General features: G+C 37.3%; 1 long non-coding RNA gene across 2 annotated transcripts; it reads right to left on the minus strand.

Annotated features, from left to right (window-relative positions):
• Positions 1-11,645: 11,645 nt before the first annotated feature.
• On the minus strand, positions 11,646-14,984 carry LOC131227193 (uncharacterized). Of its 2 annotated transcripts, XR_009162092.1 has the most exons (5): positions 14,887-14,984; positions 14,681-14,748; positions 14,030-14,283; positions 13,860-13,933; positions 13,594-13,746 (listed from the first exon to the last, which is right to left on the minus strand). It is a non-coding gene; the product is annotated as an uncharacterized LOC131227193 (long non-coding RNA). The 2 variants fall into 2 exon arrangements; XR_009162093.1 differs by lacking the exons at positions 13,594-13,746; positions 13,860-13,933; positions 14,030-14,283 and adding an exon at positions 11,646-12,442.
• Positions 14,985-24,925: the final 9,941 nt, after the last annotated feature.

The raw sequence follows: 24,925 nt of genomic DNA on the forward strand, positions 1-24,925 counted from the left end.
GTGACCATGAGCAACTAAACTCGTGAGCCGATTATGGTGGTATGGGACACTATATTCGTGCTGTCGGCCTACATTGATTGGTGACGAGCCCTTTGTAGTGACCTCGAGCATACCTCGATACCGCAAGGAGGTGACGAGCCGAACTGTAGTAGTAAGGGCATGAAAGGCGTGTATTGATTGGTGACGAGCCCTTTGCTACGACCTCAAACATATGATCGTATGAGATGTCTAGGACTGACGACCCTAGTATGGATCACTGTTTGGATGATGATATGAGGAAAGTATCTTAGCTTCCCAATCCTGCTGTGTGAAATGGACTAATAATAACTTGGTAATCATATCCATGCACCGCATTTGCATGTGCTTTGTAGATGTGGCGCACTTTGAGGCGATGTCTTGCGTAACGTAAGATGAAGACGCTGAGGGTGTACGCGTGAGGGCACGCATCATATTGCATTCGTACTTGCATTAACAAGAGTACTTAGGATTTATTTAAGTGTCCTGCTTTATCATTACTGTTTGATTGAACTGATAACATGTTAACCAGTGCCTTATTGTTCCACTGAGTTGATCACTCACTCCCACGTTTCTGGGGCGGTGTTAAACACCCACTAGACCCTGTCTTAGGCTCTGACGTTGCAGATGTGGATGTGACTTCTGAGGCAGAGCGGGAGCTGGATGATGACGAGGTTGCTTTCTCCTATATGCAGTTTTCAGACGGGTTCTAGCGAGCCTCGGTCTGATGCGCGGGATCTATGGGATTATTTTGGGAATTGAAATGATGTAACTTGATACGTATAATTTTGTTAAATAACACTTTCATACGATCTGGCTTGTATATGTAATTCAGGGGTTTACACTTGTACACATATTTTTCTATAAGTCTTCCGCTTGCTTTATTCACTTATCCCTGAATCATATCTGTGTTTTGGCTTAATCTATTCCATGTTTTATGCACTAATACAGTCAACATACATTCATCATTAAATATGTTGCATAAGTGATGTTTTGGAACTCGGGAGCTGAGTTATGCTCGACCCCCAAATTTCAGGGCGTTACATTATTCTATTAAATGATTAATCATTGGAGTGATAGAGTAATACCACGATCTATGCATTTAAGGAATCTTAGCTCAATAATTTGTCATTCAGGTGATAGCTGAAGGATCCTTGAATGCATAAGTTCATTCACCAATCCACTCTATTGAATATTAATGATGAGGGTGGATTAAGGAATGAACTCCCTTGAGAGAAAAAGGCTTAGGTTAGGTGATCTGAATTAAACACTCTAAAGCTTTATCTATTTTCTCTCCCAACAACCTAAGGCAAGCTCTATTAAATAGGCAAAAAGTTTCAATGAAAATAAAACAATCAAAGTTTTTGACAAAGTTCGATATCATCAAGCAGTCTTTGATATCATCGAGCTTATACTCTCAATAATGTCGAATGGCCGCTAGACGACACAAACTCAATCTGTCAAATGCTTTTGAACCTTTTTGCTAACTAATCGATGACATCGAACATGCTTCGATATCATTAGATTTCAAACTCTGATTTCATCGACCCATGGTTCGATTCCTTGAGATTTTAAAACATGAGAGCGGACTTGCCTTTGGAACTAAACAGGCATCAATATGATCGAGCATTCCTCGATATCATCTGGTTTTGAATATTGATGATATCGATACCAGTTTCGATTCATCAATCTTTTCAAGGAATTTTCCTATAAACTCGCTGGATAGTTTTCTGTCCCAATTCGATGACATCGACCTGGTCTCAATATAATCGATCTTTAAATATCAATATCATCGAGTGAGTCTCGATACCTCAAACATTTAAAAGAATTTACCTGACAGCTTGCTGGACAGATTTATGTTCCAATCCGATATCATCGATGGTCTATCGATATCATCGAGATTTGAAATTCGAAGATATCGAGGCTCTCTTCGGACATCGAAAATCACATGATTTTCCTTAACTGCTTACTAGATACAAACTGACTAGATGTCAATTTTATCGAGCCGTTTCAATGAACTCAAGATTCAAAAGTCAATTATATTAATCTTGTCATTGATTCATCGAGAATTCAACCCAAGATTCATTTTGGTTGTTGGACATATGAAGTCCTCATTTCGATAACATCAAGTGAGTTTTGATGACATCGATAACAGAGTCCGATTTCATCGAAGTATTGTCAATAAATCGGCAAAGGCTAAAAACTTAGAGATTTTTCTGATTTTCCAAAATAGTTTTCACACCTTAAACCCTATGTTGTTCTAACCATTTTTAAGGGTTTTATATACCTGGTGTTTTGGGACATGGGATGTGAGGCTAAGTTTACCTTTGTAGAGATATGAAGCCACATCCGATTAAGGCAAACGCTTGAACAATCTTCCTTTAGGGCTCACTTGTCTTACTGACTTAACACTCACACTAATTGACCAACTAGGGCACTTTGACCTGGTTGTAATTGCACTCATGTGCATCTATGTACAGGGCCGACGTACCTTTGGTTGTTTTAGCTGGCCAACAAGGTGAATGGTTTGTATCTCCACGTAGACCAGTCTGGTGGCCCACAATATCTCCAAACAGACGTCGTCTGTTTACTTGTGAAAGGATCCGGCTCTGACTCTTTGTTGGGGTCGATGGGGCCCACTTGTGATGATCTTTAAATGGATCTACGTCATTCATTAGATTCGTGGTGTCAACCTAGGCCACGAGTCGAGATTTGTATTGGATCGAAGTTTTGAGTGGGCCACACTAATAGTTAACGTAGTATTGCCCATACATGTTGTAGCTAGCTTGTGTGTGTGCATGGTGTACCTGGTCGGCAAGGTTTTGGCTAAAATCACCTCCTGGACACAATGGACGGTCCTGATCTTCCATGTGGGTGATGATGGTGGCCCACAACCATCTCAAACGGGTTGTCCATTTACTGCACGTGGAAGTAATCCTCCGTCTTCGGGATTCCTCGGGTCAAACCCGGTTTGACTGCATTGTTAAGGTCAGTGCACTGCGGGTGCACCACTCCTGGTGCATGCACAACACCCGTGTGGGGCCCACAGTAGCATCTTCTAAGGAATCCACTCCGTCCATCCACTTTTCCATCTAATTTAAAGGGTTGCGCCCAAAATAGAGGTATATCCAAAGATCAGATGGGCCATACTACATAAACTAGTGTGTATTATGGTTTCCACTGTTAAAACCTTTTTAGGCCCTTCAGTGATGTTTATTTGTCATCCAACTTGTCCATAAGATCATACAGACTTAGATGAAGGGAAATATCTTACTATGACTGCCCGTGACCTTTTATGGCCGTCAAAATCAACGGTTAAGGGCTGATCTGTCAATGGGTCACTTTACAATGATCCAATGGGTTAAAATCCGACGTGTATGGCTAATTCTCAATATAAAGGCATGGTGTGAAATTTCGCATCAAATAGATTGTGGGAACCATGTGATATGGAATTAGGGGTCTGGGCAAATGGCATATTTGTAATTATTGTTAATCTACGAGTTTTATGAAATCTAATGGTTCTATATGGTTTTGGCCACATTTCTAAGTAATTCTTATTAAAGAACTTATGTCCAAATCCCTATGGATGAAGAATCATACATTGATTTAGTTCAAGGGAATGTACATGTACTAATCCACGTGATTAACGGTCGGATGACTTGATTTATAGATAGCAGTTGTTCTCAAGGGTTAGGTTCACTAATTTACTTAAGGGAAGTACATAAGTCAAGTTTCATGATGGATAGTCTAGTCTTTAAAATCAACGGTCAGATGGCTTGATCTATGAATGGAGATCATTCCCAATGGTTAGATTCATGTCAGGGAATAGATATGAGGTTAGGGTAGTTAGATTTGTATCCTGCACATGTACATATAAGTTAATTTCTTGGTAGCACTTGAGAACTTTTAATACTTGGGTATTGAAATGTTCGGGGCATTGTAGTACTGTCAGTCTGTTTGGTTCCCCAATATCCATGAGCTCAACTGCGTTGGACCAGATCAGACACATGGTCGAAACCCCAACTGAAATAATTGTGAGAAATCACAATCCCCTCGACAGGCAGATCCCACATTGGCGACAAATGGCTGTGAGCCAACTCCGGAGGCAGTTAGTCCTAGTGCCATATGTAGGAAAATCCCGACGGCTCAATATCTCCCTTCCTACTTTCCAAGGTAAAGTTTTGTGTTAGTTCGAGTTGATAAGAGAAGCAGCAACCCAAGTCTAATTGCTATTCGTCAGTGCAGATCTAGATTAGAAGGATGTTCTCCTATAAGAAATACAGAGTGTATAGATGATCTGGAATTCTCTTCACCTAAATTATCTCCTTCCTCATTTGTGCCTAATTCCATGGAAATTTGGTCACATAGTGTTGAGGGTCAAATATTACATATTAGACCCCATTTATATCTTAGTTTTACAAACATGATACTGCTTAATGTCCTATTTTACTCATATTTGTGTTACAAGGTGGATTCAAGAGCTTGGATTGGAAAAGGTGCTAAAAGCATGGTTTTGATGCTAAAAAATCATCAAGGCAAAGAATGGATCTTAGGAGACAAAGATTGAAGATTTCAAGTTCCCAAGATTCAAGAAAACTAAGTGAAGAAGGAACAAAGCTGAAAGAACAAGTGCAAAATACACATTGACTGTGTCATCGAGCACTGCTCGATGACATTAAGGATACATTTGATGAAATCGAACACGGGTCGATGACATTAAATTTATGAAGGAAAATTGAGTTAGTCGCTGGACAAATTGAAGACATTTTTCGATGACTCGAAGCTTTGCTCGATGACATCGAAGACCTACTCGATGACATTGAATTTTCTGTGGAATTTCGGCAAAACTTGCTAGACATATTGGGCACCATTTTTTATTACTCAAAGCACTCCTCGATGACATCGAAGATCAGCTTGATGACATCGATGCTCTCTTCGATGACATTGAATTTATTAAAGAAATTGGAATAACTCTCTGGACTGTTTTGGACACATTATCGATTCCTCGAACAAATTCTCGATGACAGCGATGGCCTCTTCGATGACATCGAAGGTAGGTTTAATAACATGGAAGGTTACAGAGTCTGGATGAAGCTACAAAAGTGCAGAAAAAACACATACAAAAGACACCTTCGATGAAATTGAAGGTTGTTTGATGTCATCGAACGGATCGCACAGAATTATGCGGAGTGGGTAAATTTGAGTCAGTTTCTGGATTTTTCCAAAGAGGTACGAAAGGAGGTATTGTACAACTATAAATAGGAGTCCTCAGGGCATCCCTAAGCATAATCTAGGTTTTGAGGAGTGGAGCAAAAGCGTAGAGAGCCGTCGTCAAGCGTTCTTCTTATTCCTTATTTTTTCATGCTTTCTTCTAGGGTTTTAATTCTAGTCATGTCTATGGTTGGTTAAACCTCTTAGCTAGGGCTAAGAGGTAAAGCTTGTAGTGTGATGGGATGTTTTTTATTGCTTTGATTCATATTTAAGTTGAACTCTCTTTGATTCTAGTTTGATATTTAAGAAATACTTTTAGTTTTTAATAGTTTGTTGTGACTTAAATTACAATAGATCTGCGATAGCTTTGAGTATGTTTTTTTGATATATTGAGATTGTGAAATTAGGAAATCCTGTTGTTCACCATCATCCCATGGGCATGGTTGGGTGATGGAATCCCTTCTAATCTTCATAATTATCTTATGTTTGGTTATGAGATCGGTATATCCTATTGTGAGACATTGTCTCCTGGGCATGGTTTTGTGATGGAATCACTTCCAGTTCTCACAACTCTCATTCATTGAGAATTAGGTGGTTTTACTAAGATATCTTCCAATTGGATAAGATGGGACTCTGATTCCAGTTGTGTCCTTGAATCAAGCATAGATCTCCTTGATCTCTACAAGTGGATCCTTGGAAACCCTAGTTCCCACCTTTAATTTCTTAAGTTTTTAATTAAATCTCTCACAATTACTCCCTTTATTTCTAGATTTAGGTTTACATCTTCTTCTACTTCTATTTCTAGTTGCTTTCAGAATTACTCATGAGATTAGTCCATGTAGATTCAACCTCAGTCTTATCGAGATTATTACCACATCACGATCCTACACTTGAGGTTGTGAACAAGTTTTTGGCGCCGTTATTAGGGATTAATGGTTGCGTTTTCCTAAGATTAATTAGCTTTATAATTAGTTTAAGATTAGGATTTTTTTATTTTTTATTTTTAGGATTAGGGTTTTTTTAATTATTTTAGAAACTAAAATTACTTTCTAATTCTAGGTTTAGAAACTTTCTATTTTCTGTTTTAGAAGCTACTTTCTAATTCTAGGATAGAGGCTTTCTTACTTTGTTGTTGTTGTTGTTGTTTTTTTTTTTTTTTCAAACTAACTTCTTTTTTGGAAACTTTTTATTTTCTGTTTTTAGAATCTTTCCTTTTTCATTTTTTTTTTAAGAAACTAGGTTGCTTTCCTTATTTCCTTTTTAGAAACTAACTCACTTTCCTTTTTCTTTTGCAGGATTCTAACATAGAACCTTCTAATTTGGTAACTTTTTTCTAATTCTCTCTCTTTTTATTTCCTTCTTTCTTTTAGGTTTAGGTTAGATTTTGAAATTGAGGGCTAAGAGTGTTTCATGCCCAAGTGGGTCCGTGACAACACTCGACATTTTTTTAGTGAAAGAGGATTGGTTGAGGGGTTATCTATCCATCACAGGGTTAAAACACACTCAATATCCTCAGAGTTAATTGAGGTTATGGCTACAAATCAACCTGTAAATCAACCGGTGAATCAGCTGCAACCTTGAGTTGCGGAAGTCCATGATGAGAATGAGGTGCACCATGCACCCCACCTCGTACTTTATGAGATTACTTACAACTGGCGGAGGTGAGCACCCCTTCTTGTATGGTTTTTCCAAGAAACACAGGAAATATGGATATCATGCCTGGAGTGATGCAATTCCTTCCAAAGTTCCTTGGACTTGAATCTGAAAGTCCATACTTAACTTGCAAGAATTTGACGAGGTTATAGCCACTTTATACTTTCCTAATGTGTCGTGGACATGGTCAAGTTGAAACTCTTTCCTTTCTCCTTGCAAAGAAAAAGCTAAGACATGATTGCATTCACTACGTCCGCGATCATTAACACATGGAATGACATGATGAAGGAGTTTATAAAAAAAAATTCTTTCCATACCATAAGACGAACACCATCAGGAAGTCGATAATGAACTTTGTCCAAAGGGAAGATAAAACATTCTTCCAATGTTGGGAGCAGTTCAAGGATCCCATCAGTTCATGCCCACAACATGGTTTTGAAATATGACGCATAACAACTTTCTTCCACGATGGACTAACATCTTCCATGCGCCAATTTGTCGAGAAGATGTGCAATGGGGAGTTCATGAACAAAGATGTCGACGAGGTGTGGGATTACTTTGACAAACTCGTTGAAACTGCACAATCATGGGACATCTCCCCAAAACCGAGCACCACAGCTAAGCCTACTCAAGCAAGGGAGAGAGGTGGGATATACGTGCTGAAAGATGAAGATGATATAAATGCTAAAGTAGCCAGTCTTATAAGGAAGGCCGAGGTCATAGAACTTAAGAAGGATATGGCTATGGAAGTTGTTTGCGTTATTTGTGCTTGTAACATACATACAACTGAGAATTAACCAACAAGGCCTACTTTTCAAGAGGCACTGAACGAGCAATCAAATGTCGTGAACAACTACCAAAGACTTTTAATGGACCTATCTCTAACACAAACAATTCAAGTTGGAGAAATCATCCGAACTTTAGTTGGAGGAATGAACAAACTACTACTCCTCAAGGAATCCCTAACCAATTCTTGAATAAAGGGAAACCTCAAGAGGATCTGGTTTGGAAATAAATTCAAAACCAAGAGCCTAACAATCAGAGTATGTTGCAAACCATTTAAGACCTTTCAAAGGCTATACAAGGGCATGACATAAAAAAATTCAATTGGGGAAAAAGGGATTCTTCCAACCCAACCTTTCCCCAATCCTAAACCGCAATACGCAATAAGTGATCCAAGCTCTTCAAATCAAATAGAGCAACCTAAGTCTATCACTAATCTTAAGAGTGGGAAGATAATTGACAAATCTATTTTGGTAAGGGCTGAAAAGTCTAATAACACGGAAGTAGATGAAACTGATAGACCTAGTGAACACCCCAGTTCTTGGAACCCGAGTACGTACACTACTCGTTTTCCAAAAAACCGAGCGTTAACCTTTAAATATCCCAAATTCCATGTACATTTTTTTCTTTTTATCAGAGTTAATAAACTAGCGGGATAGAAGCAAATCCAGTGTAAGAGGGAGTCCAAGTATACATAACCAATATTTCAAGTGATTACCCAAAAACTTATATAAACCAATGTCTTAATGTTATACAAAACATGACAATACAAATCTAATACAAATGAAGTTAGGAATAGAGAGCCGGAAGACCATCTACCTCCTATTCCATATGAACGCCAACATGCGCGTCATTTGCGTCTCCTGCACACTGAATACGGCTCGATAGCGTCAATGGCTATCGCAGTGAGGTATAACCCCCAAGATTTATCATATCATCAAGATAATTAAGCATGACCATCATAAACAATGTATAACAATTATTACACAACGATTATCATGAAAATCAGATAAGGTTCATCATTTATGCATTCATTAAATAAATCACATAAGATAATCTTGTTTAAATGCATGGATGCATGCACATGCTCATAGACCTGGGGATGCACATCCAGCTGGTAAAAAATTACCCAACGAGAACTAGTCACCCGAAAAAGACTATATAATATAGATCGCCCAAGGAGAATTAGTCATCAGGAAAAGTACACAAAGGTATGCCCAAGGAGAACTAACCACCCAGAAAAGACTATGTAATATATATCGCCCAAGGAGAATTAGTCACTCAGAAAAGTACACAAAGGTACGCCAAAGGAGAATAACCATATCTGGAAAAGACCATGTAATATAGATCGCCCAAGGAGAATTAGTCACCCAAAAAAGTACACAAAGGTACGCCCAAGGAGAACTAACTACCCAGAAAAGACCATATGCCATGAAAATGCATGATTAGCACAACCATTATTATTCTAATTTTAAACAATCATTTTAAGAAAGCTCAAAGCACTACAAGAAATCCCACTTTTAGCGACGAAACTTTTCGTCGCTAAAAGCTAAATTTTCGTAGATAAAGAGTTTTAGCGATGAAAATTTTCGTCGCTAAATTCATCGCTAAAAGACCGAGTAAAAAGGGTTTTATCAGCGAAAAAGTCAAATTGTCGCCAAAGGCAAGTTTTTTAGTTACAAAAATTTTCGTCGCTAAAAAAATTGTACAAGACTTTTAGCATCGAAAATTTTTGCTGCTAAGAATAATCATTTCACTTTTAGCAAAGAAAATTTTCGTCACTAAAAAAACTGTACAAGACTTTTAGCAGCGAAAATTTTCGCTGCTAAAAATAATCATTCAACTTCTAGCGACAAAAATTTTCGTTGCTAAAAAACTTCATAAGACTAAATATTTGTTCCACTTTTAGCAACGAAAATTTTCATCGCTAAAAAACTTTATAAGACTTTTAGCAGCGAACATTTTCACTGCCAAAAATATATATTTCACTTAAAAACAACTACAAAACTTTTAGCAACGAAAATTTTCGTCGCTAAAAACAAGTCAGAATATTGACAAAACTTTTACCTATAAAAATTTTCATAGGTAAAAGTCTCTTTTTTTGAAAAAAATATTCCAGCACAAAATTGCTAGAATATTTTTCCTGATATACACATGTTACAATATACACTTGTTATAATATATTTCATCATATTCTTCCTGATAGACACCTGCTATATAATATATTTCATCATATTCACATTTACATCCATATAAACCCAAACTAGTAAATCCAGCCAAACATAAAAGTACATTCATCCAAACACAAACAATCTTATCCACATCACATTCATTCACGCATAAATACATTTAGGTTTGGGTTCGGGATTGGGTTTAGGTTTGGGTTTTCAAGTTTAGGTTTAGGTTAAGTAGTTGAGATTAGGATTAGGTAGGTTTAGGTTTAAGGATTTGAGAATACATTTAGGTTTTAAGTTTAGGTTTAAGTTTTAGGTTTAGGTTAAGATTATAGGTTTAGGTTTAGGTTAGGTTTAGGTTTAGGTTATATGTTATAGCTATATGGAATTGAGAATAGGTTAAGGTTTAAGTTTAGGAAATCGGGTTCGAGTTCGGGTTTAGGTTTGGGTTTTCAAGTTTAGATTTAGGTTAGGGAGTTGAGATTAGGATGTAGGTTTAGGTTTAGGGATTTGAGAATACATTTAGGTTTTAGGTTTTGGTTTAGGTTTTAGTTTATAGGTTTAGGTTATAGGTTTAGTTTTAGGTTTACAGTTAAGGTTAGGTTATAGGTTATAAGTTTAGATTATAAGTTAAGGTTTAGGTTATAGGTTTTGGTATAGGTTTTGGTTTAGATTTAGGTTTAGGTTAAGGTTATAGGTTTAAGTTATAGGTTTAGGTTAGGTTACGGTTTAGGTTTAGGTTATAAGTTATAGCTTTAGGGAATTTAGAATAGGTTTAGGTTTAGGTTTAGGAAATCGGGTTCAGGTTCCGGATCGGGTTTAGGTTTGGGTTTTCAAGTTTAGGTTTAGGTTAGGGAGTTGAGATTAGGATTAGGTGTAGGTTAAGGTTTAGGGAATTGAGAATAGGTTTAGGTTAAGGTTATGAGTTTAGGTTTAGGAAATTGAGTTTGGGTTCGGGTTTAGGTTTGGGTTTTCTAGTTTAGGTTTAGGTTTAGGTTAGGGAGTTGAGATTAGGATTAGGTATAGGTTTAGGTTTAGGTTGAGAGATTTAAGAATACCTTAAGGTTTAGGTTTAGAAAATCGGGTTCGGGTTCGAGATCGGGTTTACGTTTGGGTTTTAAGTTTAGGTTTAGGCTATAGGTTTAGGTTATAGGTTATAAGTGTAGGTTATAGGTTTAGGTTATAGGTTATAGCATTTGGTTATAGGTTTAGGTTTAGGTTAAGGTTAAGGTTTAGGTTATAGGTTTTGGGATTTGAAAATAGGTTTAGGTTATAAGAATCGGTTTAGGTTATAAGTATAGGTTTAGGTTTAGGTTTTATGTTTAGGTTAAGGTTTAGGGAATTGAGTTTAGGTTATAGGTTCAGGTTATAAGTTATAGGTTTAGGTATAGGTTATAAGTTTTGGGATTTGAGAATAGGTTTAGGTTATAAGTATAGGTTTAGGTTAGGGTTTAGGTTAAGGTTTAGGGAATTAAGTTTAGGTTATAGGTTTAGGTTAGGGTTTAGGTTAAGGTTTAGGGAATCGAGTTTAGGTTATAGGTTATAAGTTTTTGATTAAGGTTTAGGTTATAGTTATAGGTTTTGGGATTTAAGAATAGGTTTAGGTTATAAGTATAGGTTTAAGTTAGGTTATAGGTTAAGGTTTAGGGAGTTGAGTTTAGGTTATAGGTTCAGGTTATAGGTTATAGGTTTAGGTTAAGGTTTAGGTTTAGGTTATAGGTTTTGGGATTTAAGAATAGGTTTAGGGTTATAAGTACAGATTTATGTTAGGTTGTAGATTAGAGTTGAGGGAATTGAATTTAGGTTATAGGTTTAGGTTATAGGTTATAGGTTTAGGTTAAGGTTTAGGTTGTAGTTATAGGTTTTGGGATTTGAGAATAGGTTTAGGTTATAGGTTAAGGGTGTGGTCCCTGCAAATACAGATATAAACACGGCCTGTCCAAATAGTCAGGCCACTCCACTACTGTCAATAGGAAATGGACAGCTTCATCATGGTCATAACAGCAGTTCCCACCTTCAAGGGACCCCCGCTCAACATCCGGATAGCTCCGACGCACATCCGGGTCTGCTCCATCAATTTCGAGCAAATACAGATATAAACACAGTCTGTCCAAATGGTTAGGCCACTCCAATGTTGTCCATAGAAAATGGACATTTTCATCATTGTCATAACAGCGGTTCCCACCTTCCAGGGACCCCCGCTCAACATCCGGATAGCTCCGACGCACATCCGGGTCTGCTCATTTAAATAAATTGGATTATTAAGATCATTTAAATAAAATCAGGTCCAATCAACAATCTGACCTGGAGGATTCTGTTAACATTGTTGACGGCACCTCTAACCTTGTTTAAATCCAGGTTGCAATCTATGACCACTGATGCTCTTTGTCTTTCTGTGAAGTTGGCGGCGATTTCTGCATCAAACCTGGCGAAAGCAGCCCTAATGATAGAGAACATTTCTTTTCATGAATTCATTATCTCTCTCTTTTAATTTTTTAACTTTCCATTACAATAATAACTACCTGAAATTATGACGTTTTCTCAAGATAGAATTCCAATCCATCCCAACTTGTGCACCTGTTAGGACAAGCAATTCAAACAACATCCTGCAACACATTTAAATGCCTAATCAGTCTCACTCCAGTCTTATATATTGAATGCCTAATGTACAATCTCTTGAATTGGTGCAAACCAAACCTAAATTGAGTATAATGAATCAAAGAACGAAGAAATTTGACATGTAACTACATACAAGAAAGATAAAGGATATGCATATCTGGAGTGCTGTTATTCTCACATTGCTGTGAGAGAGTAGGGTTTCATCATATATATTGATCAACCTATGGAATTTTATGATCATATGAAGCTGAGGCATGCATGCAAACCAAAAAAGGCACCCCATAATCTAAAACAAACATCTAAAGCTTGGTTACAATGGTTAGAGAATACTTTCTTCAAGTGATTTTATTTTCCCTTTTACTAATACATGCACTTTTGTGAAGAAATATATAAATGAAACTTTTTGTTAACATAGATAGTTTGATCATCACAAGTGGTATTATAGGATATGTGAAAATTTTGAAAAATCTCTCTCAAAATTTTAAGATAAAGGACTTTAAAGACCTTCAATACTTTTTAGGTAAGAGTGTTATCAATTTTGATCCTTTGAAAGAAGCTCATTGTTAGCTTAGTTGTAAAGTTTGGTTTATTGTGAAATAAAACCAATTGCAACCCCACTGGAAGGGCTCAAAAGCTAAGGATGATAGATAGCTACTGATGGATGCAAGTGCTTTGAGAAACGGTTGATAGAATAGTATATTAATCATAAATCATCCAAATTTGGCATGTCCAATTGAAGTCATCAATTAGTTCATGTAAGACCTGAGGACACCACATATAAATACAATACAGCAGATCTTCAAATATGTGACAACAACCATCAACAAAATCATATATTACAAGTAGCTACTGCTGTTTAACAAACAAAGCAGTTTCTCTCAAACAAGCATAATAAGATGCCTTAAAACCAAAACATTAATAAATAAATTAATGAATGACAATGGTCATAGCACATACCAGATCAACTATCTATTCATATATTGGGCAATATTGTATGTGCATTCGCCTAAAACAGACGAATCTATTCGACATTCAGATCATGTTTATGAGATCAATGCACTGCCAAAAACAAAATTAAACTAACTAATACATGCTTTGAGCGATGCATTTTTAAAATAATAATTGATGGAATCAGGAGTGGAAAAACTCACAAAACCGAATCCCCTACTCAAATCCTTCACCATTGAGCATCACTTTTGCTGAACTTATTTTGCCGGAAGTACTGAAAAGTTAACATAATTCGTTGTCATCAACAGAGTCAATAAGGTTTTTTCACGTACACGTTCAAACCCTACAGAGTACACTATGGTTAAGATTTCGACTTCACCATAAGTTTGACAACAGTCACATATCCATATAAAAAGAAATTACCTGAAACTTTAGAAATTGTTGGCTATGCCTTACCTTGAACAGGCAACTTAGCATCTGCTCTCGTTCAGCCTTCTTTTGAGCCCTTCCTATATGAAGATTCTTTGATCCTGGCAAACAAACAAAGATCCTACTGTAAGTATTCATTTGAACAAATGATCCTGCAAATTAGACAAATAGAAATAACTACAATGAACATAACTTACCTAGTTGTGCACCATTCATGGCCCACATACCCTTCTTAACATCTTTTGGCAACTCGAAGCTAACAAACCCAAAGCCCCGAGATTTGCCATAATCATCCTTCATTCCAATAGCACTAATTATCTTCCCAAATACAGAGAACTTTTCCCAAAGACGATCATCAGTCAACCCATTTTCCAGATTCTTTACATATAGATTAGGGAATTTAGGTTCGTCACAGGCTGATTGCTTCTCAGTCTTCTTGAAAACCCAAATGCTATCATGCAAACCAAAACCTATTTTAGAAAGATAAACGAAGGAAAATCTTCAAGCCCAGTTCAAATAGGAAAAATAGAATAAAATTAAAAAATATAGAATCTCGTCATTGGTACCACACTCGGATTCATAGCTTCAATTGTAAGTGTAAATGCTGTACTTGTGACATACCCTTGCTGTAACTGGGAAAGTGAAAAATAATTTTCTTCTTGTTGCAGGTGATTAAGGCACCGCTTTTTCTTGCCTTCAGATCTAGAGTCGTTTGTTTCAATTTGTAGGTGAATGAATGTGTGTGAGAGAAGGTTAATAAAGCAACTTAGTTCATGAGTTACACAGAAAACAAGTTAAATTAGATAAAAGAAAAAAATCAAAGACCACCAGTGAATTGATTGCTGTACCATTTGAATTAATTTCCAGCATCCGATTCTCCGAGGCAATCATTCTTGAAGCTGAAGCTCAAGGGAACCTATTAAAGAAAGAAACATTAAAATTTTGAAATCTATGGGAGAAAGAAGTGCGCCAACTCCCAAGATTGAAGTATTCCAGCAGTCTTGCAGGCATGACATCAGCAGTTTTGGTTTCACATAGGTGGGCCCTTACGTACATTGTCATAGTGGTCTTTAAGGCATTGGCATATCATTGTAATGTCCCAAAAGAACATTCCCTACTAAAGGATGGAACACCAACATCAAATCTGAAGCTTTCAGGCATGCAACATCCATGAATCAGGCAAAATAATCAGGACCAATACAAATGGTTGAGATGAATGGTTAGTGCAGCTTTCAGGCCATGCAACATCGGCATGTGGATGAGTTAACGAAATTCAGAAAATTTTGCAAAAAAATGAACAGTAGCCTGGCTTATGAAATGTGATTATAAGCTTATTTCCAAAACTTAAATATTTTCTCTAGTTTGATAGTCAAAGTGATTTGCTTGCAAGCAGAAGTACCCGATTTTATTTGAAATAGATTCATTAATAAATTGCTTGCAGGTGAATAAAATTTCGGAAGTGGATGTTCTCATCATAGGCATTGTGTCATAAGTTGTCATTTCTAGTCTTGATCTTACAACAGTCAACAGTTTCATAAGCTAGATTGCTGATGGAACACAAACATCCATGAATCAGGCAGAATAATCAAGACATTTACGGCCTAACAGTCATCAGACTTCGAAACTGATTTTAACTTCAGAATATTGATTATGACAGACAACCCAAGCAGGATATTTTGATGCCTAAAATATACAAAATAAATAATATTCTGTGGTATTTGCCCAAGAGGTATTTGCAAGCTCCATTGTATGCTAAGGAGCTTGGCCCTACAATAGTATCCCAACAAAGAAACAGCATGACACTGCAGATGGTCCCGTGCAATCCATGTAAATAACAGCTCAAGCCGCTTTCTTACAAACAGTGAAATTCCCAGGCTTGATGGTAATGCTCTGTGCAGTTATCAGTTTTGTAAATGCCAACCAGCCGATCCACCAATTCAAACTTGTTATTTCATAGGCTGCAAGTAACATGAACAATATATATATATATACACACACACACACACACACACACTAACAAGTTATTTTAAATCAATACACACACATTTGAGGCATTTGATTGCCAGCTAATTAGACAAAAAACCAAATTCAGACTAAACAAAAAATATTTAGGACTGCTACCTATGCAACATGTAGATCCACTTCCAAGAAAAAGATCCAAACATGTTAGTAACAAACATGTCTGGATTGTTGTAGTGTTTTGCATGGGATTATATGATTTCGGTATTTAAGTGAGTTAACTTTACTAGAAAAGTAAAGATTTGGAAGCTTCTTGTTTCTTTATTCATTTTTCCATGTACCTTATGCTCTGCATCCTTTTCCTTTAATAAAACTACAAAAAGAAAGAAACAACATGAAATAAGCAGCAAGTTCACATTAGATTTACAATGCACTAAAGTCACTCCCTCACATTTCAAAAGAAAATATCTTCTCATCATAACCATTCACACAAACAATAGAACAAGTAACTCGAAAAGGGTCTCAGTTGTTAACAAGCATCCCATGACAATGTTCAATTCTACAATTTTGATGCTTATTCAAACTTAAAGATCTCGTCAAAATCTGGGATGAAAAGAGAACTTACAAGGCAATTAGCATGTAGGTAACACTAGGCAGCTGGAGCTTTTGTCTTTCAATGCAGTTTTGAGAGAGAAACTGGTCGATGAAATATATCGTGAGGTAAAGTGTATCCGGAACAACCTTATACTCCTCAAAAAAATATTGATAACAAAACCTACTAGCAGCTTTGAAAATATTGCTCACATAAAATAGGATGTCATTGACTCCACTTAGTTGCTGCAATACTAGTAACCCAATTCCTACTTGCAGGATACTATGAAAATTACGTTCTGACATTTACTCACTTATGTGAAAATAACAGTGTGTATAAAAAAAATTATAAATAAATAAAAAATTGGGCAAGCTACAGTACCATTAGAGGAAACCAATATCTTCTTTGCTTGAGATCAGAAAATCAGATGGCTATTCTCCTGCTTGTGGAAGCTACAAATCTCTGCATGAAGCAAATTCAAAATTGATCATAGCTTTAAGGTTGCCAACATATGAATTACAAGTCATCCACAAGCTTTTTATTTGATACACATTTGTCGTCAATAAATGAGCAGCTCTAAAAGTACAGTGCAAAAATAGAAGAATGACTTGATGGACCTAGAAAAAGAAGGCAAAAAAGAAAAATAAAAAAATAAAAGAACTGAAGGCAGTTCAAATCCACACCTTGATTTCATTCACTTCAAAAGAAATGTCAGTATCAAATCCCCATAGTATACTTGCAAAGAAGCTTCGAACTCATCCATCATACCCATTTTGGCCTAGACACCGAATCCCTACACTTGTTAAGAAGGTGTTTACTAATGGACTCACCAGCCACCGGGGGATTCGGTGATGAAAAACAGATCGAGTATCAAATTCGTATAGGGTAATATTCCTACATTGCTTTTTTAGATATCCTTCAATCCCACAATGGTTACATGGGACATCTAACAGGCCCTAAACCTGTCAAACGAGCCAGAAAGTATAGTTGTAGGCCTGCAGCAAAAGTTTTTGTTTTGCGCCCACAATTAATTTGATTCAAACACCTCGCAAATTTCATGGAACTCCTAGGACCCATTTCTCATTTCCATCTCACATAAAAACACCATATACAGGGACTGTAAACTTGAGAGCCAAAATTCTGTATTTATTTACAATTTGTGAGGCCTAAATCCAATGGCTGCCAAAAAAAATGCCTCACACTACAATCCAGGCACCTGAAATATTCCGAATCATAAGCTGAGAATAAAGCCACATATATCACAACGCAATGTTGTTCTCAAGGAATGGTCTTGAGAACTTCATGAAAATTTACGACATACATCATATCTTGTGCTGTGAACAAGAAGACCGATTCAAGAAATAGCGACACGTGGTCATATCATCATTCAAGACCATCATCTCCCGATCAACAAATCCAAAATGATTTCTTTTCCCTTTCCAAATTATTAGTTTTTACGTTATAGCAATTTGAGCAATAAAGAGGTACCTTCCTCATCTGCTTATGCTGATTACTACCTTGTTGACAATACCAACATTGGAAATTTTTAAAAAATAAAATAATAATCCATTTATACTTCAGCAAAGCATAGACTACTCAACACCCAATAGAAAAAAAAACACTCACATTGCAAAAGGCCATCACAAGATCCTTCTTCCTGGAAGTAAAATTATAGTATAACAGTAATTACATATAAGAGGATGTGCTGGTGAAGCAAGAGTATCCATAACTTCGCTAATGACCGAATAAACAAACCACAAATGAATCATGTTGGAGTTTATCCATACAAGCAATACTAATGAAATATATTCACCTAATGCCCTGAATAAGAATGTGGAGAAAATCCAATGGTAGAAATAACGCAGTATATGCCTACAGACTGTAAATATACTGTTATGGTTGAGATGATAATTGAAGATGAGTGCTTGCAGTTCAAGTTCCACCTGTTGGATAATTGAGAAGGTCCAATTTCGGGTTCCTACCATCAGCTGCTGATTCCATCATGCTAGAGTGCATGGCATTAAAAAATGCATCAAAGGGAGTTTATGAATGTATGTTGGTGCAAAAGCATGAGATTCATCATTCATGTAACCAGATGTTTCAAATACTTGCCATATTCAAATCCCACCATTCTGACAGCATTAACAATTAAAACAGAAAAATAAAAGAATTTTTTTAATGAAAAGAAAAGAAAGGAGAATGTGGTTAGAAGAAAACCCTTGGGATTAACAATGAAGACGAGATGGCGAGATGAGTTGTGAGTCGTTCGATCGGAAGAAGAGAGATCGATGGCGGAGGATTTCTCTGATCGGAGAAAAGAGGGATTTGGCAGTGCGGCTTGTATTCCATAAATCTCTAATCGGAGAAAAGAGGGCCAGGCGCGCGCGCACTAGAGAGAGAGAGAGAGAGAGAGGGTTTCGGAGAGGGGTGGGCGCGTGAGAGAGGTTCGAGGGATTTGGGTTTTGGGAGGGGCGGGCGGGCGGGCGTAGGATTTGGGTTTTGGGAGGGACTTAGTTTTTACGAAACGGATTGGCTACTCCCCCTGCGACCAGCCATTGGCTTGTGGTCGGTGCTCTGTGGGCCCCACTATGATGTGTGTGTTTCATCCATTTCGTCCATCTATTTTTATAGATCATTTTATGGTATAGAAGAAAAAATGAGTTATATATCAATCTCAAGTGGACCACATTACAGGAAACAATGCTTAATGAACATTGACCATTAAAAACGTTTTGGGGCCATAAAAGTTTTGGATCAAGCTGATATTTATTTTTTCCCTTCAACTGGGTATTTATGACCTAATCAACAGATTGCATGTCAAATAAACAGTACATTAGGCCTTAGGAGGATTTTAATAGTGGATATTCAATCATTATATTTTTTCGTGTGGTGTGGTCTACCTATGATTTATATCCCTATAATTCTTTTTTGTAAATTACTAAAATGATTAGTAAAAATGGATGAACGGAATGGATGAAACACATACATCATGGTGGGCCCCACGGAGCACCGACCACCAACCACGGGATGGTGTCAGGGGGAGTAGTCAATCCGTCTCCTAGTTTTTAAGTCTTGTGGGGCCCACCATGATGTATGTTATTTATCCACTCCGTCCATTCATTTTAACGAATTATTTTAACAGTTGATCCAAAAAAGGAGTCAGATTTGTGTGTCCCACCATGATGTATGTATTGTATCAACACCATCCATTCATTTGGAGAGATCATTTTATGGGATGATCAAAAGAACAAGTCAGATCCAAATCTCCAGTGGCCCCACCATTGAAAACAATGGGGACAGTGACACCCACTGTTGAGACTTTCCCAGGGCCACTATGATGTTTATTTGAGATCTAACCGGTTAATAAGTTAAAAAAAAAAGACATGGATGAAGAGAAAAATCAAATATCACCTTGATCAAAGACTTTTGTAGCCCTCTGAAATTTTTTATTAGTAAGCATTCAATCCCCACAATTTTTACTTTTATTTTTTTATGGTGGATCAACTTGAGATTTTGAGCTACCTCATTCTTTGACCCATGCCCTGAAATGATCTATATAGATGAATTTTTGTGGTGGACATTATTGTGGAACTATATAGGCCCCACCTAAATGACTACAGCTGTGACTCCTGTTTCCTGTGGTGTGGTCCACCAAAGTCTCCTATCTGCCTCCTTTTTGGTATCATAACCTAGAATGATCCATCAAAATAGATGAACAGAGTGGAGGTGTAAGATTTGCACGTGGTTTGGCAAGTGACCCGAACACCAGCAGTCCATGAGTCAAAGCTCTATAAGCTACGATGATGTATGTGTTTTATCCACATTGTCCATCCATTTTTTTCTATATAAAGTTAGGGCATATGCTCAAAAATGAGTTAGATTAAAATCTCAAGTGGACAACACCACAGGAAAACAATGACGATCGAACGTCAACATTTAAAAACTTCTCATGGCCTACTGTAATGTTTATTTCTCATCCAACTTGTTGATAACATCACAAGCATGGATGAAAGGAAAACACATATATTGACATGATCCATAATTTTTGTGGCCCCAAAAAGTTTTCATAATTTTCCAGAGATTTGGATCTGCCTTATTTTTTGCCTCATTGGCTAAAATAAGTTAGCAAAATGGATGGACAGGGTAAATAAGACACATGCATTGTGGTAGGGCCCACATAGCTTTGACACTAGCTGGCTAGTTAGCCTTGGGTGCACTAGTCAAATCGCCTATTGATTTCCGGCAAACATCAAGTACACCCTAGTCAAGGATTGCGTACTGAGTAACCCAGTTAGATTACCGTACTGATTAAACCCTATTAAGCCCACTTTGAATGTGTGTGTCTTATCGACACTGTCCATCTGGTACTTCAACTCATTTTAGTAGTTGAGCCCAAAATTGAAGTATATAAAAAGTTCAAGTAGACCACACCACAGGAAACAACAGGGAAAATGATGTCCACCGTTGAAACCTTCCTAATGCCCACAGTGATGTTTATTTGTTATCCAACCTATTCACAAGTTCACAAAGACATGGATGAAGGTGTTCTTCTTGATTTAAAACTTTTGTGGCCCTTAAGAATATTTCAATGGTAGGTGTTCAATTGACATTGTATACTAGGGTGTAGTCTACATGAGCTTTATTTATGCTTTTGATCTTGTGCCATTGCCCTAAAAGTTCTTAGTAAAATGGATAGATGGTGTTGATAAGCTAAATAAATTTCAGTGCCCTCAGAGTTAACTCAATAGGCTATAGTGTACGGAGTTAGTACGCATTTAACTTCTTTTGTTTGGATAGTCGCGCTGTAAGCGGACTACATAACATACCGTTCATCCATATTTCGAGATAATTTTAGAGAATTATCCAGAAAATGGATCATATCCAAAGATTAAATGGACCACACTACAAATAAGGGGAACGGATTGGCTACTCCCCTAGACAACATCCGATGGCTGGTGGTTGGTGCTTTGTGGGCCCCACCATGATGTATTCATTTCATCCATGTCGTCCATCTATTTTTACAGATCATTTTACGGTATGAGACCAAAAATGAGATATATCCAAATCTTAAGTGGACCACATTATAGGAAACAGTGTTAAATGAGCGTCAACCATTAAAAACATTTTGGGGCCATAAAAGTTTTGGATCAAGATGATTTTTGTTTTTTCCCTTCATCTAAGCCCGTATGACCTACTAAAACAGATTAGATGCCAAATAAACAGTACAATGGGCCTTAGGAGGATTTTAATGATGGATATTCAATCACTATTGTTTTCATGTGGTGTGGTCCACCTAAGATTTATATACCTCTCATTTTTGGGCCCCACCATGATGTATGTTTTGTATCCATACCTTCCATCCATTTGGAGAGATCATTAGGGCAATATCCAAAGAACGAGTTAAATCCAAAGCTCCAGTGGAGCCCACCTTAGTTTTGGATGCGGCTGAAACTTGGTATGACCCCTCATCCAAGTGGCATACACATAATGGATGGGCTGGATTTGTGAACCACATCTCGGTGGGCCTAAAAAATATTATGAATGTTTTAATGGAGGGTAACCCCTCTCAACTTTTGTATGTGGTGTGGCCCACACAAGTCAAAGATTGACTTGATTTTTAATCCCTGGGCCCACCATGGAATGGTGCATCTGATTGATGGAGTAGATGATTGACACGCATCATGGTGGGGCCTACACAACTCGACCTCATGGGGAGTTCCCATGCGCTCGACCATATAGAATATTTTCCCTTTCTTCAAACCCTACCCCATCCCACCCCACCCACCCGCATGGCTGCCTAGCTCCCTTTCCCTTTCTCCCTTTTCTTCTCTTTCTCTATCCCTACCCCACAGTCACCACCCAGCCTGCTGCCCCTGCTTGCCGCGCATCCGCCCGACTTCCCGTCTGCCCAAGGCCCCATACGCTGCCTGAACGTCCACCCGATCTCACCCGACAAGGTGAGTTCTTCTTCTTCTTCTTCAGTTTTTGCACATGGGTTTGAGATTGGGAGTAGAATAGTATATGCAGCAGGAAAACTAAAGAAATAAAAAAGATAAAGGAGGTAGAGGGGATAGATTATGTGGATGTAGATGTATGCGTATGAACCCGAAATGGGTATTTACGCAGTGGGTTGTTTGGCAGCTTTAATTGGATTTTATTTATTTATTTTTTCTCAAGTATACGAATCTAGGATTTGGAATCATAGAGATTTTCATTATGTCTCATTATGTAAGTTGTTTGGCAAATTGGATTTTCAAACTGTGGAATCGGAAATTGTGTTAGGCAGTTTGGGTTTTCAGCCCTTGCTTATAAAAAAAAGCAATGAAGTCATTTGAAATATGACTGTTGGAATGTGTATTGAAAATGCTTCGATTTTGCCACCCTGCTTTGAGGATTTCAGTGGTGCCAAACACAAGATTTTGGTGTTAGATTTGGATTCCAAATCTTAAAAGCTTAAAAAATTCAAGGTGCCAAATTACCTCTTATTGGAGTGTGGGATTTTGATGGTTTTTCAGGAAAAATACATATATTTGAATTTTTTAATAACAAGATTATGTAAATGTGGGGAAATGTGGGTATTTGGGCATGGAAATGAAATGTGTTCGTTCCCATACATATGGTTTTCTAGTGTTCGTTCCCAAACTAACCCTCTCATTAGACTAAATTTCTACCAATCATTCTCAAATTACCTTCATCCATTAGCTTGAAAGTTTGCACCATTTGTTCCCAAAATGCTCCCATGCATTAGATTGTCGCTTTTTCTCTGTTTATGACCCTTCCTCATATTGCATATTTACAACCATGCAATCCCTATCAATACAAATTTTGCCAATGTGCCATTAATACTAGATTGTAAGCTTTTATCCTCATTCCCAAAATGAATTATTGTTAGGTTTCAAATTAGATTGCAATCTAATGTTATTGTCCATCATGTTCGCCTTTTGTTTGGTTTTCTTGATATCCTTGCCAAAGGGGTGTAATAGTTCCAGGTAGAACTTCATTCAAGACAAATGACATGATCCTAAACTGAGGGTATCCATAGCATCTTCAGGTCTTCAGTTTGAAAATGTGGTATCCAGGGTTTGGTGATCTAGTGTGTTGATCAAATGGGCCTTGCCTAAGATCTCCAAATTAGAAGGTCCTAGCTGTTTGATCTTTAGCCTATTTTCATTTTCGCCTGGAGTTGTATTGAGTTAACGCAAATATCCCTCGTGGTGATATTTGCTAGCTACTTCTAGATGTGAATGCTAAGGTTTCATCATTATTTTTTGTCACTTCCTCTTGGCTAAACTGAATTCTTTAGGACTGAAACTACAAAATCTGTGGGTACTGTTGCTAAGATGCAGTGAAAGATCTGTGGAGGATGCTGATGTTATCTATGTAGATATGCAACATGCTAAGAAAGAAACACGATTGGAAAATGCTTGTTGTTTTAATACATGCAGTATTTTTAGATGCAAGTTTTTATATGCTTGTTACCTTCTTTGTCATCAGAGTGGAAAATGCACCCTTCCTAGCCATTTGTCTGTTGGAGCAAGTGATTTGATCACCTAATGACAATTCCTGAGATTCGTCAACATCCATGTCTGTATCTATAAATCTATATAATCCATATCCATGTCTGTATATTTAAGAAAACTGAGATTGTGGAGGGTAGGCCATTCTTTCCTTAGGACCCATTCTGCTTATGGATTGTCCTCTTGAAATATTTAATCCAAATTAGTTGGATTATAGAACTTGCCTTAGTTGTTCGTGACTCTTGCCAAATTTCTAATGTGTAATTTCAGTTGTAGTGGATGTGGACCAACTTCTCCAGCTTGTAGGCATCAGCTGATTTGTCTTTCTTTAGGGTGAGTGTGCTCCAATTTCTCTTACAACAGAGGAAGATACATTTGAGATCTCATGGCAAGTTAGGAGCATCTTCTCCATAATTTAACCTCTAGACCAGCTGAAATTTGAAATAAAAAATTAGTTATATTGAAACCCAACAATGTTATACTGCTATTTAACATTTAAAGTTGAACTAAGTAATAAGAGGGGAAGAAAGCCAATAAGCAGAAGGGCTCTGAGAGCTGCTGGTTATGCTAGCCTTTCTGGTGACACCTCAAAGGATATTCTACTAATGCAAAAGGTAAATCTTTCTGAAGCTTTTTCTTTCCTTCTCGTTATATTAACTTAATTAAGAGCTCTTTAGTATTTAGGACAACCATGTGGCTGTTAATGCACCCTTTACATCTAAGCAATTTTTCACTGCTATTCAAATGTGCATGCCATTAATAGGCCTACTCAACAATGCAAACAAAATCCCATGGATCTACATGGTCAAGATCTGTGGACCTCTGTAGAAAAATTCAAGATGCGCAGTCTACTTTTATTTGCCCATCTAATCAACTAGTAGAATGGAAATTTATTAAAACCACCCCTCTGATTCACAAGCAGGATGACCCACCATATATGATCAATGGCTTAGATCATAATATCTAAGTGAATGGATGGTCTAGGATAGCCCTTTCTCTTGCTCTCTTCACCCAACCTCTCTTCT

Source organism: Magnolia sinica, chromosome 15 (genome assembly GCF_029962835.1).
Source record: "Magnolia sinica isolate HGM2019 chromosome 15, MsV1, whole genome shotgun sequence".
Lineage (NCBI taxonomy): Eukaryota > Viridiplantae > Streptophyta > Magnoliopsida > Magnoliales > Magnoliaceae > Magnolia > Magnolia sinica.